We start from the raw sequence: 17,855 nt of genomic DNA, 5'->3' as shown, positions 1-17,855 counted from the left end.
TTACTAGACTCCCCCTTCACCAAGTCCCCCCAACACCTCTGTTCACAGTCACTGTCCATCAACATAGTAAGATGCTGTAAAATCACTACTTGTCTTCTCTGTGTTGCACAGCCCTCCCCATGCCCCTTCACACACTATACATGCTAATCATAATGCTCCCTTTCTTTCCCCCCCCCCTTATCCCTCCCTTCCCACCCATCCTCCCCAGTCCCTTTCCCTTTGGTAACTGTTAGTCCATTCTTGGGTTCTGTGCTTCTGCTGCTGTTTTGTTCCTTCAGTTTTCTTTTGTTCTTATACTCCACATATGAGTGAAATCATTTGGTAGTTGTCTTTCTCTGCCTGGCTTATTTCACTGAGCATAATACCCTCTAGCTCAATCCATGTTGTTGCGAATGGTAGGATTTGTTTTTTTCTTATGGCTGAGTAATATTCCATTGTGTATATGTACCACATCTTCTTTATCCATTCATCTACTGATGGACATTTAGGTTGCTGAAGTGATATTTTTAAAAATAACTATCATATTGTGTCACTTCTCTCCTAAAAGTCTTCTAGTGGCTTTCCATTATAATTTGAGTGCACTTCGAACTCTTTGCTACAGGCCCAGAAGGCTCTTGGTGTTCTGGCCCTGCCCCCTCTCATCATCCCTTCTCCCACCCTCCCTGACTCACTACTGTGCAGCCACAGGGTCCTGCCCCTGTCTTGTGACATGGCATTCCCATTCCCTTCTTCAGATCTTTGTACTAGGGGTCTCCTCTGCCCTCACTGTACCCCTCCAAGACCTTCTTTACTTGACTGCCTTCACCTCAGTATTCTTGTCTCAGTGGAAATCTCACCTCCTCTGAAAATGGTTTTCCCACTTGCCACATTGTAGTAGCCACAGACAGATAGCACACACACTCCCCTACCCCACTCCCCAGTTTTGTTGCCTGCATAGGAATGGTTACTGTGAAAAGCTATTCTATGCGGTACATGCGTTTGCACACATATGTGATTGGTATCATGCCTCTCCCTCCTCAACAGAATATGAGGTTTGTGATGGCAGAGACTGTCTTCTTTACTACATTCCAGCACTGAAAACACATACGGGCACATAGTTTGATGTATGTGGCAGATAACCAGTAGCCTGAAAATACTTGAATGATGTGTAGATCATATTTTATAAAGAGAGAGGAAATTTTAACTTCTTACAGATTCTCTCCTAGGGGGGGCAGATTATTTGTATGGAAGACATACTTTTATAAGTCATTGCTGTGGCCAGTGAGGCCTCAAGGACATCCTTAAGCAATAAAAATAGTTGCTAAGTTGCTATACATGAAGCAAAGAAGGATTCACTTTATTCCTCAAAGAAAGGAGAAGGAAGTGAAGACAGAGAAGGCCTGAGAGAGAAGTGAGATGACTGAAGGGTAAGTGGTCCACAGTACTGCTCATCTTTCTGTGGTCTACCTATATCCATTTTGGATTTGTGAAATGCTTGCTAGAAATGGTTTCAATGCAGAGAACAGTGCAGAGGTCTATTTGACATCTGCATCAACACAACGGGCCAAGACTTGGAAGTAGGAGTCGCCATGAGAAAATAAGTCTCTGGAAAGCTAATGAAATCTTCTAGAGAGAAGGTTCAGACTTTGCCAGGTCACAGAATTGGAATAAATCTAAATATACACTACTTCAAGCTCCCAGAGGCAAAGGGCATGAAGTCCTACCTAAACTTCATTTACATTTCATATATGTTAATGCTAACAAAAGGTCCACTAAGTGTTTCCAATGGCCGATTATGAATTCTGCCACAATGTGAGCTTGCAGGCAGGTGTCTGTTTTCACAATGACACAGCCTGCTGCCAGTCCTTAATGGGAGACCAGTGTTCTCTCATACTTATGAGCCAGTCATATATGTCTTTCAAAATGGTTAAAGTATGTGTTGGAGCACCCCTTCCCCCCGCTCCCACAAACTGCCTTTTTTAATGCATGTTTAGAAGCTGATATCTTTGGGTATTTCCAGAGTTACAGTTTTGAAATATGTGTAATAAAAATTGTGAATATTTAGGAAAGCGGTTATTAGCTATAAGTTAAAAAAAAATATGTTTCAAAAGCCCTACTTGGTTCTGAAGGCCAGCGAATATACATGCACATGCATATTGAAGTCTATGGAACATATTATATATATTTGATGGGTGTTTCTGAGATTTTTTTTTCTGAGAATTTTTAAATTCATAAGGCATAAAAAAAATTACATTTGCAAGACTGGAGAAGCAAGAGAGTGTAGAGAAAGTGTGCAAAAGCAATTTGGTACTGCCGGAGTGTGGTCACTGTGCCCTCCCAGCTCTCTGTCGTGGGCCTTGCTCCAGTAATGGTATTTAGCCTCAGTACCAAAGAAACTCAATTTATCTGTGAAGTCAGAAGCAATTATCCACCCTTGGGTATGGCTGAGGTAACGGGGTGTGGGGGTGGCTGCAAATGTTCACACATTTAAGGCTTCGTGCAGATCTACAGGAAACTGAAAAAGACAAGCTTTTTTTTGTCTGTGTAGGAAGTGTACACAGGAAGTGCACAGGGGCTGGTTTTATGAATGTAAATTTCACATGCACTTTTATGTGAGCTTAAGTTTAAGTGGGCAACTCCTGCTTTTAATTCTCCGTAGGGTTACTTTTAATTCTTCAGCGGTTTTGTTCTCTTTTTCCTTTCTATTCCAATACTATCCACAAATGTAGGAGTAAATTTTTCTTTTAAATTGACATTGAGGTTGTTTCCTAGACTCTTAAAAGTAAGATTCTAAAGCAGAAAAAGGCACTGCTCAAGGTCAAGATTCATGGCCCAGTTACAAGGCCTCCTCAGCCTACCAATGATCTATGCTATAATCATGCCTCTCTCTGCATCTCTACCTTTTTATGAAATATCTTGGGGAACAGTACTATGCAGGGATGTCTCAGACCATCTATGTAACATCACAAGTCAATATTTATTTTGTTTCTAAAACATGCAGAGCTTGGGGGAAATTCTGAATCTTGTCTCTTCCCATGCACTGTCCTGGAAAGGTATGCAGTCCTCTTCTTATTCTCCTAGGTCTTCAGGTCCACCTAGGGCACTGTAATGCCCAACACTCCACCATGGCTTTGTCTGGGAGAGGAAAAAGGATCCTCTAAACTTCTGGATCCTCTCTAATCGTTTTTCTCTCTCACAGGGCTCAGCAACATTCTAGGCATTTTTCCCTACTTGAAATTATCTTGTGTATTTTTATGCTGACTTTGTTGTCAATCTTTGATCACTACAAACTAAAATCCATGAGATCAAGACTTTTGTCTCTTTCACCTCTGAATTTCTAGTACCAAGAATAATGACTATCATGCAGCAGGCACTCATTAAATATTTTTTTGACTAAATAAACAGGATCAGGAAGAAGGTTTATTTAGCAATGGACAGAATGGCTTAAAAAGAGCAGATGGGATAAAAAAAATCAACTATCCAGATGGATTTCGGTATTAGCAACAGGTTCCTTTGGTTTTATTTCAGTGTAATTCCGTGGATGCAGAGAGATCAATACTCTTTTTGAAAGAACCTCACTAAGAGACAAAAATATGCCAAGTGACTAAAATATGGGAGTGGACTAAAAACTGTGAGATGTGTGTCAATGAGGGAATGAAGAGAAGGATATTTAGAGAAAACAACAGTGGCTGTGTTTGAAGATGAGAGGCTATGATCCTCAGTTATGACCCAGAACAGGATTCTGAATTATGAGAAACTCTGTTCTCAGCTGAATATGCTGCTACATAGTTAAGAAAGGCAAACACAACTGGAGCCCGAATCAGAACCTGCATTAGAAAGTGCATGCAAGCATTGTCCTATCCATGTGCTAAATCAGTAAGAGCATATCCATGTAAGTAATGAAATAACAATACATGCAAGTTGTTGAACTTTACAAGTTGTGAAGATTACTAGGAATTCCTCGGGTAATCTTGATTTTTGCATCTTAAGAAAGTTAAAATATTGCTGGAAAAGGTTGAGAAAGTCGCAACTGCAGTGATCTCTGACTCAGTGTGTATGAAGACGCTGTTAAATGGATACTGACTTAAAAATATTAGGGTCTTTAGAGAGTTGAGAGATAAGGAATATGGATGGATACAGATGAATCAAGAAATATGAACAAAGTCAAATTGTGATAAAAGGAAAAGAAAAATATATTGAGTACTGATTTAAAGAGTAAGGCCCAACTGTATGCGCTCTACAAGAGATGGACTTGTAATATAAAACATAGATAGGTTGAAAATAAATTGAGTGGATAAAGAAAGATATATTATGCAAACAGTAAGCATAGGAAACCTGGTGTCTATATTAATATCAGGTAAAGTAGACCTTGACACAAAGAATAGTAACATATAAAAAGGCATGTTAGGGACAAGTCATCAGGAAGACATAAAAATCATTAATGTGTATAAACCTCAGAGCATCAAAATACATGGAACAAAGACAGATGGAATTGAAGGGAAACGTAGACAAATCCACAATCATAGTGGGAGATTTAAGAATCCCTCTTTCATAATTGATAGCACAATTTCACAGAACTCAGTAAAGGTATTGAGTTTCTAAACACGTTATCAACTACTTGTACTTACTTGGTGTAGAACACTGCTACCACAATGGCAGAATGCAGTCTTTTCAAGTACACGTTACAGAAACCAAGACAGAGTATATGATGGGCCATAAAATGACCCTCAGTGAATGTTAAAAGACTAAAAATCATACAGAGTATGTTCCCTGATCACAGAGGAGTTATATTAGAAATTAAGAATATTAAGATAGCTACAGAAAATGCCAGGCATTTGGAAATAAATAACATACTTCTAAATAACTCATGGGTCAAAGAAAAATTACAAGGGGAATCAGAAAATATTTTTAAGTGTATGGTAAAGAAAATACATATCATTTGTACAATGAAGCTTAAAACAAGTTTTAGAAGAAAATGTATAACTTTTAATGATTATACTAGAAAAGAAGGTTTTAAAACCAATTATTGACAATTTCACCTTAAGAATCTGGAAAATGTAAATTCCAAGGTAGTGAAAGGAAGGTAATAGTCTAGTCAAGAGTAAAAATAAATAGACAACTGACAAGCAGTAGAGAAAATTAACATACTGTAATCTCCCCTTATCCAAGGGGGATACATATGAAGACCCACAGTGCATGCTTGAAACTGCAGATAGTGCCAATCCCTATAAATACTATGTTTTTTCTATACATACATACCTATGATAAGGTTTAATTTATAAATCAGGCAGAACAATAGAGAACTAGCAACAATAACTAATAATAAAATAGAACAATTATAACAATGTACTGTAATGAAAGTTCTGTGAATGTGTTGTCTCTCTATATTCAAAATATCCTATTGCACTGTACTCACCCTACTTCTTCTAGTGATGATATGAGATGACAAAATGCCTACGTGATGAGAGGCAGTGGGGGGAACGACGTGGGCACTGTGACATAGACTTAGGCTACAATGGACCTTCTGATGATACGTCAGCAGGAGGTTGGTCTGCTTCGAGATCACAGACCCACAGGTAACTGAAACCATGGATAAGGGGGGACCACTATAGTCAGGTACAGATTCTTTGAACAAGCAACAAAATTGAAAAGCCTTTAACTAAATGGATTGAAAAAAGAAAGAACACAAATTACCAATAACAGACATGTAAGAATGGTCCTCACTCTAGGTCTAGTTGATATTAAAAGAATAGTAAAGAAACATTTTGAATAGTATTTTGCCAAAAATTTTGTTAATTTAGATGAAACAATTTATTTGAAAACTGTAACTTACTGATTCAAGATGTGAAAGAAAATTTAATAGCACTCTTAGTTGAGATAATTATGATGGTCACCTTATACATAGATGAAAAAGTTTTTGTTTTTATTTTTTTTGTGTGTGTGCTGTGTGTATAAACTGCTATTTTACAGAACAATAATCTCACTTGTTATACAGTCTTCCCTTAAAATACATGTGTATTTTAATACTCTTAAGTCTCTGGGTATTGGGTTCAGTTAAATGTGCATCATATAAGGCTGAAGAAATGAACAATGGGAAGGAATCTCACTACTTATTAACAATATCTAAAAATCCTTTGTTGGAATTAAAATGTGAAAATTTTCTATTTTATTTAACACTTTTTCCAAGAGCCTTTATTATTCTATTTTAGAGTTCAATCCTCAGTAAATATGAATTTTAATTCCCCTTACTAGCAAAACAGCTGAGCTTTGTTTATACATGTATGGATGAGCAAAACAACAAAAACCACAAGCCAAAATATGGAAACTCAGCTATACATAAAGAAACTTTTGCAGAAAAATAAATTCTACCTGGTTACTTTCTTCTAAAATTTTTCTAAAGGGTCAATGTCAGTAAACTGAACACAGAAAAGAAATTTCTTTGAAAATGGCACATTTCAAGGTCTTATATTATTTTTGCTGTATCTACCCCAACAGACACTTGTAATTGTTTAAGGAGAAGCTGGAGAGATGAATATACAGCAGGGAGTGTGACTGGTATAAAAAACATCTCATAATGTTTACCAAAATGACCTGCTAGGAACTCATAGTCAATGCATTCCAGAGTCTGAAAACCATGGAAACCATGTTTTACCTTGTTTTCTTGTAATACAACCAAGTCAAAGAATGGTTAAGTTCTCACTTTTGACTCTAAATGGAAATTATCTGCTCTTACCAGATTGCAGAATCCTCATTAATTGAGTCTAAACACAGCCCTGGCCGGCTCTGCAGTTTGTCACTTTGTGGGTGTTCCTAGAACAGAGTTGTTTGTTCTTATCCTGGGAGTGAATGGATAAAAAAACAGCAGGATACAAAAAGCCTCACTGGAGGGGCAAGAGTCAAGCAAGAGTATGTATTAAGCCTCACTGTTTACAGAACACATGTGTACCATGGGCAGGCAGATGACACAAAAAGAGCAGAAATGAATCATGATGCATAGACCAAGTTTTGCATTTATGGGAAAATTTGCTAAAATTCCAGAATATTGCAAATATAATGGTAATTGGAATAATGTAATATTAATTCAGTAAACTGAGGGTGTCAATAAGTAGGAATTAAAAATAGATTTGTCCATCTAAAATGTTCAAGAATATAGGCCAGAGTTTAATGGAAAAAGAGGAGTTGGACTGGGGCAGGCAGAAGGAAGGAGCTAAGGCATAGCATGATGCTGGCCTCCTATAACTGGTGTACTTAAGGGCACAATAAAATCTAGAAGTTCTTAGAATTTCAATGGAGACATCCTGGAATGTTTGTAGTTCTCTATGCTCTATGGCGAGACAAATAATAAATGGTTTTGAAATGCATAAAATATTATGGTTGAGCTTCCCTCAAATAGGTTCCTTTCAGGGGAATGGCTCAATTTCACCACTCAGCTCAAACAGTCCTTGGCACAAGAGATAGAACCTGGACCTGGGGTGAAATTACCTTGGGGTGTTCACAGACTACCGAGCTCTTGGGGTCCCTAAGGACCATGCACTCAGTCATTTAGAGCCATTGGATATCGTTCTGCAACTTTGGATGTAAAGAAAGGGTTATCACAGTTAGGATAACCCAGATGAACACACACTTCTATTCCTCATCCAGAGAAGGGAGGGGTGTTTGGGGAGGGCTAGAACTGTAGGGACTAGCTGGGTGTGGGTAAGCCACAGAGAGCAGGATGTGTGAGAACTATGTACTCTGATTTAATCCCAAAATTTATTATACAAACAGCAACTGTAAATTAGCAAAGATCTCAGTCTAGATATAGGTAATCTATTATTTTTTATATCAAAAGACCTCTTGAATATTTGCCACCTCAATTATGCACAGGGGTCACAGGACCTTATCCTGGGAGCCTCTTCTAACTGTGTTCAAAGGGGAGGAACTTTGCTCAGTGTGGCTCTGCAGTCACACAAGTCCATCTCTGACCCAGTCAACAAACCATGTAATACCAGCAGGTCCAAAGCCATACTTACTATTGTCCAGGTGTCTTCCTAAAAAGAACCCAAATAGCTGTCAAGTATTCACAGTAAGGGGGTGTGTAAGGTGGGAATCACAATTACAGAAATCCACAGCTATATGAGTATGCTTAGGCTGACATACCACAGACTGGGTGACTCAGACATAGAAATCAACGTTCTTGTATTTTTGGAGCCCTGAAGTCCAAGATCAAGTTGTCAGAGGTTTGGTTTCTTCTGAGGCCCCTCTCCCTGGACTTCTCACATGGGCCAAATTCTCCCTTCATGTAAGGACATCGGTCATATTGGGTTAGGGCCCACCCCAGGGACCACATTTTAACTAAATTGCCTCTTTAAAGTCCTTTTCTGTAAGTACAGTTACATTCTGAGGTACTGGGGGTTAGGGCTTCAATGTATGCATTTGGGTGGGGGGATACAGTTCAGCTCAGGACAGGTATGCAGGAGCTTCTCTTTAACCAAATGTTTCACCTTTTCACATGACTGAACTTGTTAAAACTGTCAATAAATCACCAAAAATATTTGGCTTGAGTTCAAAGTATCCTTCTATCTACCCAGTTGGCTGTGAAAAACTAAAATTATGGCCAGGCAACAGACAGATGGCTTCCTGAATTGAACTGATTCAAATCAAAAACACCAAAAACACATATTCATTGTACAGTTTTGCTGTTTAGTTGTACTGCAGCTCTCCACTAAAAAGTGCACAATATAATAACATACATATTGCCTATGTCAGCCATAATGAATAAACTTGACAGATTAAGTTTCAAATGTACATAAGGTCTTCATTTAGGAATTTTTATTTCTCTTGAAGGGAAACATGAATTTTGAGGTCATTCTTATGTTGTGGAAAACATCATTATTTTACTAAATAACAGATTCAGAGCATTCAATGTTTTTGCCTTCACGAATGCTGTGAAATCCTGCCACCCTGCGTGTAACTCCGGGGAAAGGATACCCTGGGGCAAAATACCTCTAAAACCAAAATCAGTCAGAGGGAGAAATAAAGTTTAAAACCCATTTATTGCTTACAAACTGCAGTCTGGGGCTAACTCTCTCTCCTACTCCAGCAGAAGCAAGCAAGCCCTCCCCCTCACCTCTCAGGTTCAGAGAAGCCCTCGGTTGCCCAGGTAATTACCCATTGATATGGAGATGAACTATTATGCACCCCTGAGGAATGCCTGTTGATATGCAGATGCACTAAAGCCAGGCTAGATATTCTGGAATATCACTCAGTGATATCTATTTCTACTGATGTACACAGCTGCAATGGTGAGAAAACAGAAAAAAAAATCCCACTGTTCAAGAGATTTTGAATATTTCAAGAGCACTCCCTTCTGGTTGGAATTCCCATGCCAGGATTTACTTTATAATGTTAAGCCGATAAAAGATGAATTTGTCATTATATGAAAATTAATTTGCCATGAATGAATTGTTCCTACCACTTGAGTGTTTCTCAAAAGAGAATACTGAAAACCAGAATCTAATCATTAAGTGCTAGCTTCAAGTATCTTTTCAATAGGAATTTTATTCATAGGCACAACAAATTGGACAATCAATGGGTAATAGGAGCTACTTATCTTTTATTAGAGGCTGAAAACTTTGTATACTGTGCACTGAGGAGGATTCATGTCAATACGATTTCCATGAGTTTTGAGGTTTCTTAGACAGTGTTCCTTAGAAGTATGGGTTGGCTCACAAACCATACATATAAGGTGAGATAGTCTTCCTTTACCAGAAATCTCTATGACATATGGGTCTTCCCTAAGGTACTCTATATACCTCGTGTCTTCAAGTGTGGTTACTAGGTATATATGCCTTACTTGGCCTTTTTAGCTTGAGCTCACAGAGGCAGGGACTTTTCCTTATTCACCAGCCGGTCAAACCCTGGGGCATTACAATATCCCCCCAGAGAACTTGTGTGCTCTTCCTGTGTGGCTGTTAGCCTACTGTTTTATGATTTTCCCTACGTAAATACTCATCTATTCTACTATCCTGCAAACTCCTGAGGGCAAACTTGCTCACCCTTGGATAGTGCCTACTCCTGGGACCACAGCTATCATTTGCTGAGCACTTACTGCTAAACACTTTCTCCTCAGCAGCTCAGAGAGAAGACACATTATTCTTTTCAATGTACAGATAAGGAAAGTGAAGTTTAACAAGGGTTACAACTTTGCCCAAGGCTGTACAGCTAGTACTTTGTTTCTGAAGAGCAGTACTGGTTTTGAACAGCATATTTCTAGAATTACATGCCCTAGGACTACTTTTGTTGACTTGTCTTTGAGAATCATAGAAAACTTTTAGAAGTTATTGGTTCTAAGTAATTGTGTTTTGCCACTATTGCCAACAAAATAGCTAGTTTGCTGGTTAATTACCTCAAGGTTTTATTTTATCAGATGGCAAGCAGAAGAATATGGAAAGGAAACTGATAGATAACTGGGATGGGTTTTTTTTGTTATTTTTTTCTTTTATATCAAGCAAAGCACTAGTCCTGTAGTACCAGATATATAGGATTTTTATAGAAATTTCTGGAAAGAGGGAGACTACTAAATTTCAGGACATGATGATCTCCAAGTGGCGCAAAACAGTAAATCCAGTCAAGTGCTGCTCTCAGCCCTTCCCTTCTTTGAGATGGTGCTGGCCTCTGGGATTAAGGACAGGGGTGTGGTGGGGCAACTTTGCATGGAAGGAACCATTCCTTTCCCCCATCCCCCATCCCCATAAACAGCATGTCACCCAGATTTTAGGCAAAAGATTGCAGAGCTTTTAACTGCCACACCCATGGACACTTGGAGAAATCTAAGTAAATAAAGAGTAAGTTAAAAGTAATACTGTCTTGTGCTTCAAAAATGTCCACAAATTGTTCTGGAAGCAAAAAGAAAAACAGAGCCACTGAAGTTGGGAAAGATCTGGGGACAGATTTCCATCAATCTCCAGCCATTGCCCCACTGAAATAGGCTTGGCCAAAAGGAGGGCTTTGAGGCCAGGGGAATGGAGTGGAGACATGTACATGCTTCCCTGTGCCTCTAACAGGGAAAGCAGGGTGTGCTGAGGACTGCAGCCCATAGGAAATAGGCTGTTTCCTCAGGAAACAGCAACTGGCTCTCTTTACTATGAAATGATAATTGCCAGAGGTTCAAACGTTGCCTTATTTTAGGCAGAGAGAGTATAAAGAAAATGTCTTTTTTTTTGCCAAGCCAAAAGCACATGGTACTTAACAGTGTTCTTTTTGTGCTCTATGCATTCTGTATTTCATTGTTCTCACTCTTTACCTTCAGCTTAACAGAAATTCAGAACTTCTAAATTTCTATCTGCAGTGCTGACCATTCCCCTAAGATCCAGATTCCTATTTTTAACAGACTACCTGACTTGTCCATCAAGATCTCTCACCAGTGGCATAAACTCAGGTCCAACAGAGAATCCCTCATTAGCTACCCAAACCAGCTCTTCCTCCTGACTTGCGCATCACAACTTTTCCACCAATATGACTCAGGCCGACAACCGAAGTCTCATCTTTTACTCATCTCTCTTTTTCACCCTGACATCCAATCAGTTCCCAAGACTCTTTGTTCTGCTTCCACCAGGGCTCCATTTTTTTCGAGCTGAGTGACCTTGGGTGAGTTATTTCACCCCTTTGGGCCTCAGATTCCTACTCTGTAAAAAGAAGATACTACTAATTACCCCCTTGGATTAACTCCTTCTTGTGAGGAGTCAGCGATGCATGGATAGTACGCAGTGCTTTGCTTAGAACAAAGGAAGAATTCAATAATTTTCTTTTCTCTTTTCACAATCCTCTGCTAAATCTGACCCTGCTATTTCTTAGCTATATCAATTTAGTGTTTCCTATGAGTCTGCCTTCTTTTTCTTTCTCTATATTCAGATCAGTCCCAATTCTATGGATGAATATAGCCCAATATCATCTTTCATTATTTCATATGACCTGAGGATGTAGCCTAAGCCACTTTGCCTGGTAATAAAGACACCAGTATGCCCTTTGGATTTTCTTTCTTTTGACTCTACTTCATAACTCTCATAAATCAGTCAAATGCAATTTCATGCTCTTTTAAAAGTCTTTGTTCCAGCTATCTCCTTCCCCTGGTAGGTCCTTTCTTGCATCTCTGTGTATTTGAATTTTACTCAATTAATTTTCTGTGCTTTTAGTGTATATCTTGCTAAATAATGAGCTCTTTAAGAATAGAGACTATCTTTTGCTCATCTTTATGTTCTTAATGTTGGTAGTATTCCTGACATGGAGTAATATATACATGAATGTTTGCTGAGTAAATGGATAAAAAGAATGAACTAACTTCTTTGTATTCCCAAAACGCTTGAAAGAATTTATTTTGGTCATTTGTATTTCCACTAACACCACTCCCAAAATTACTGCCAGAAAAAAAAATTGGTGTCTTCTTACTAGAAATGAAAACTAGGAAATTATTCAGTATATTTATTTGATGGTTTGATTTTCATCCAAAATGTTTTCTTTCCTGGGTTTAATAAAATAAGTGCAAATCTGAAGCTTTGGCTATGAGCCACAGTTGATTTTGAAATTATTCATAAAATTTTGTATACTCTAAGAACTGATGAAATAAATCTGGCTGAAGTTCTGTGAGTACTAGGATGAGGAGAGAGGGGAGGTGAGAGTAGTTGTGAGGTTGTGTGAGATTGCAGCAGGGAGACCAGTGAAAAGACTATTGCAGTAGAACAGAGAGAGAGAAATGACTAAGGTGGTGGGTACAGAGATAGAGAGAAAGAGAATTCAATATGTATTTTGGAAGAAAAAAATCAATGGACTTGCTAATATCTGCAGGGAGTAATAAAAAAGAGGACTCATGATGTCTAGATTTCTAGTTTGAGAGATTAAAGGTGCTATAACAAAAAATAAGCACCAGAGGTGATGGTGTTATAATGAAAAACAAGACATAATACAGATAAAACAGATGAAATATTTTAAAAATTTCATGGGAATAAATTTGAAAATTAAGATAAAATTTAAAATAGTTTAGAAAAATATAAATTATCAAAAGAGACTGAAGAGAAACAGTAGACTAATAACCATTAAATAAATGCATAATCTTTCTGAGTTAAGTCTGATATCTTAATCCAACCCAATATTTAAGTCTGTTTTATAGGCTACTTTTGTCAAATCTCCAATGAATATATCATTTAGACCTTGTAAAAATCATTCTAGACATAGTAAAAGAGGAGAAACTACTAATTTATGAGGCTGGTATTACCCTGAAACAAAATCAGGTAAGTACTGGATAAGAAAAGATTGTTATGGTCCTGCCTCACATATAAACATAGCAAATATCCTGAATAAAATTGAAGGAAATTGAATTGAGTGCATTAAAAAATCATTGTGAACAAATACAGTTTATCCACATAAGTTTGGATGGTTAGTACATTGATATGTCTTTTAATGTAATTTCCAATTAAGTAAATTAAAGGAGAAAAACCATATAGATCATTTCAATAGATGCAGAAAAAGCATTTAATAAAGCTCAATACCTAAAATGCTATAAACAAAACAGGGTGCTGCCTCCACTCTTGTCCCAGCCTCCACTGTATTACCTGTAGCTAAGGTGTTTTGTGTAGAAGCCATTAAAATTACAGTAGTGCCCCCTTATCTACTGGGGATACATTCCAAGACCCCCACTGGATGTCTGAAACCATAGATAGTATTGAACCCTACATACCCTATATATTTTTTCTATACTTAACATACCTATGATAAAGTTCAATTTATAAATTAGGCACAGTAAGAGATTAACAATATCACTAATAATAAAATGCAACAGTTATAATAATGTACTGTAATAAAGTTATGTGAATGTGGTCTCTTTCAAAATATCATATTGTACTGTACTCACCTCTCTTCTTCTTGTTATGATGTGAGATGATGAAATGCCTATGTGATGAGATGAAGTGGGGGAAGGACATAGGCATTGTGACATAGACTTAGGCTGCTATTGACCACCTGATATCTGTTTCCAGACTGCTGTTGACTGTGGGTAACTGAAACAACAGAAAGTGAAACCAGAGATCAGGGAGGACTACTGTATATCATTTCCTTGCTTTGAACCTTTCAATTTCTTATCACATTTAGCAAAAATCCTCAAGATTCTTGCTATCACCTAAGAGGCCCTGCAGGTGGTCGCCTCTGGCGAACTTTCCAACCTCACCTGACTATATTAATATGCTCTCACCTCAGGCCATTAGCACTTCCATTTCCCTTGCCTAGAAGGCAAGTTTTTATGATCGGATCTCTGAATGATTTGTCCCTCCTTCATTCGGGCATCTGCTCAAATATTATCTCTTCAAATAGACCTTTCAGTCTTATATAAAATAAGTTACATCTTTCATTTTACATAAAATAACTATTCCATCTCTGACTCCCAAATCCTTTGACTTATGCAGCTTTGTTTTTGCAGGGAGATGAGGGGATAATATTTATCACTATTTGATATTCTATTATATGTTTTTTTGTTCTTTCTTTTATAGCCTCCATGAAGATGAGAACCTTCCGCCACCCTACTCCTGGAGTATCTTTTCCCTGCCTAATGTACTTAAAACAAGTATAGTACTTATAACAGTATGGTAAGGTAGAAGTACACGTCCATTAAATTGAATGAAAGATGCATGAATGAACTGCTCTTAGAATTATTTGTTGTGAAGATTGAGTAAGATAATATCTGGTACATGTTCAAAGAAAGTTGCTTTATAAAAAGATTAAATGAGACTGTAGTGAATTTTAAAACATTGCCCAGGGCCAGCCCTGTATTTATATTATACATGTACATACTGGCATCCATACCATATAAGACTTATTAAATTTTCAAGACTTTACAAAATAGGACATTATTTTTAGATTTTTCTCTAACCCATTATAATGAAGTAAAATGTTAAGTCTTATGAACTTGTTATTGTGAATGAAAATGTTTTCTTATGGCAAAGAGAATAATATCAGGATAAAAGCAAGCCATCAGTGTAATAAATAATTATATTGCTATTTTCTTAAACAACTCAAAAATCATGGCCTTGAATTTTTAAATCATTGTAGATGTAAGAAATCTCAGGAGACCTTTTTCCTTATTTTTGTACCATAATTTATTATAAGGTATTTTACTAGGCCTGTGAGGCTATCAACATGTGAGTTTTAAACCCTTGAGAAATGTATAAACTAAGAGGGGAGATGTGTCATTATTATGTAGGGTAGAAAATCATACATACCCCCAAGTGGTTAGAGATGAAATGCCCTGGGAGTTCAGACTGGGTGGACATATTTCCTGGTGGGAGGGTGGAGTGGGGGTGTCATTACAGTCATTTGCAAAAGGTAAGTTGTTTAGTCAGCTGGAGTTAATATAAGGCAAATAACTAACTGGGGTGCCAGGACAGGAATCACTATTCTGATTTCTTTAAGTGAACCAGTGCACATTTGGAATAAGAATCACCGTGTCCAACCTCTCTGAAATCTTTGGCAAAGCAGGTCAAACAAAGAGACACTCGAAGTGCGGGCTGACCCAGGCAGGCCAGCTAGACCCAGGCATGGAGCACCCGGAGGAACTACACCAAACCAAAGGTTATAGGTGAAAGTCCTGAGGAGGTTCACGGCTTAATGCCTTCATAGCACACAAGACAGAAGTCTAAGAATTTTAAATGTAATTCAGGTCTGATCACAGTGAGTGGTACTGCAAGGGAATGTGCTTTGGCTACAGACTTTATTATTATTAATAAGTATTGCATTTGATTATGAAACTTCTCAAAGGGCATTAAAGAAGTTGGCAACAGAGCCAAAATTAGAAAGGACTCTTGGTTCTTAGTCCTATGTTTAGACATATTTAGTCATAAGGTTTTTTTTACAAACTGTGATACTCATGAAGTTGAATTGTTTTCCAAATTTTAAAACAAGCCAGCTTGGATGGATAGACTCAGACCATAATAACAACAGCTACCATCTCCTCAATACCTACTTTGTTCCAGGCACTATTTAGCACTACACAAATACTATTTTTAACCCTTCTAACAGTGCAAAGTAGGCATTCCAGTCCACATTTTTCTTGGATGAGAAAGTGGAGGATTAAAGCTTTTGTCTAATTAATCACATGCTTTGTGAACCAGAATTTGTGCCACAGTAGATATGCTACCAAGCATATGCTATCAAGTTGGTCAATACACCTTTACTGAGATCCAACTATGCTGAAAAAGCTTGAAGTCACACATACACTGGCAAACCTTTTGCTGCATTGCAGGTGCCACAGCTCTTTGGCTTAGCACCTTACCTAATAGGTCTGTAGGCTGTATAAGGTGAGAGGCTGTGCTGTCTACCTGGACCTACCCACACTTAGATTTGGCTTCCAAAACAGTCTTCTCCGCCTGTTATGCTAAGCAGGGAAAGAGCAGTGCTATTGCATGTTATGCTCATCCAGACATACAGGTGATGCTCACTGGTATTCACAGTAAGAACTAACATTAATTGTTGACTGTATGTCAGTATTGCTCCAAGGGGTTTTGCATTTAATCTTTATAAGAACTTTGTGGAGTAGTTATTAATATTCCCTCCCTTTACACATGAGGACACTGAAATACAGAGATTTCTAGTTACCACACATCTGGTAGGTAGAGTAGCATTTAAATCAATAGCCCAGTTCTAGAGACTGGGCTGCGAACCCCTCTGCTCTACTCTTAGCAGAAGAAGTCTAGGTGAAGGCAGTGAGGCTGCTCAAGGATAAATCATTTTTAAGGGGACCAGATAGACCCTGATGCTCTGATGCCTGATACAAGCAGAAGTTTTACTTCCCTTGCTTCCCTTTCCTGTATTGTCTTCAAATTTTAAAATAATGCAAATAACACATTTCCTTGTAAATATACATCATTACAAAGGTACCTAAAGAGATGATGTTCTTTCTGCCTCCCCTGTGCCTCATTGTCTACTGTCCACCTTACCCAGAGGTGGGGCTCCATTCAGAACTTCCTCTAGAAGTACATGTATGTCCTTAATCAGTTATGAACTTTGATTTCTCCCGTGATGTACATACATGAACGTAAGTGCATTCATACAAAGTGCGTACAATGGGACTTGCTTTCTGTGAGAGCCCCAGCCTACCTTGGGGCTCTTTCCCTGTAGGTGTATTTTCACCTTCCTCATTCCTTGTGACTACTCTGCATATGCAAATAAAGATGTACCATAATTTACTGAGCTATATATATAGCTTGGTTAATATGTTTTTATATTCATTAAATAAAATATTAAAAGTTTATATATCAAATATATTGAAATATATATTTACTTCTATACTTTAATATATTCATTTAACATATTCTACATATATTATTTTTAGATTATATACTTTTTTTGTTATTTTGGAGGATGCTGAGATAAATATACTTGTATAATTTCTGTGTGTGTGTGTGTATGAATTGTTCTTTTGAATACTTAGGAGTAGAACTGCTGGATCTAAGAAAACAATTGCATATTTTCATTGAAACCACTAATTGCCCACCAAGTAAGCAGTAGCAATTTAATGTAACCCAATATTGCCTAAATGCCTATTTCCCCATCTCTCAGCACTTGATTTTAACTATTTTAAAATTTTGCTTGTTTGATGGCCAAAAATAAATATTTTTACATGACTTTTTTTTATCAATCTGGCTATCTTTTCATATGTTATTGGTTTTTTCTTTACCCTCTTTTCATCTTTTCATTGTATCTTTTGCCCATTTTTCTATTGGTTTGTTTATTCTTATTCATAGACTCTTTTATATTTTCTATATATTAAATGTGTATTTATTAATACATAGCTAATATTTCTCCCCATCAGTTGCTGGTCTTTTATTTTTTTTCTGCTGTATTGAGGTATAGAT

This window comes from Manis javanica, chromosome 1 (genome assembly GCF_040802235.1).
Source record: "Manis javanica isolate MJ-LG chromosome 1, MJ_LKY, whole genome shotgun sequence".
Classification (NCBI taxonomy): Eukaryota; Metazoa; Chordata; class Mammalia; order Pholidota; family Manidae; genus Manis; species Manis javanica.
This window is presented reverse-complemented; position numbering follows the sequence as displayed.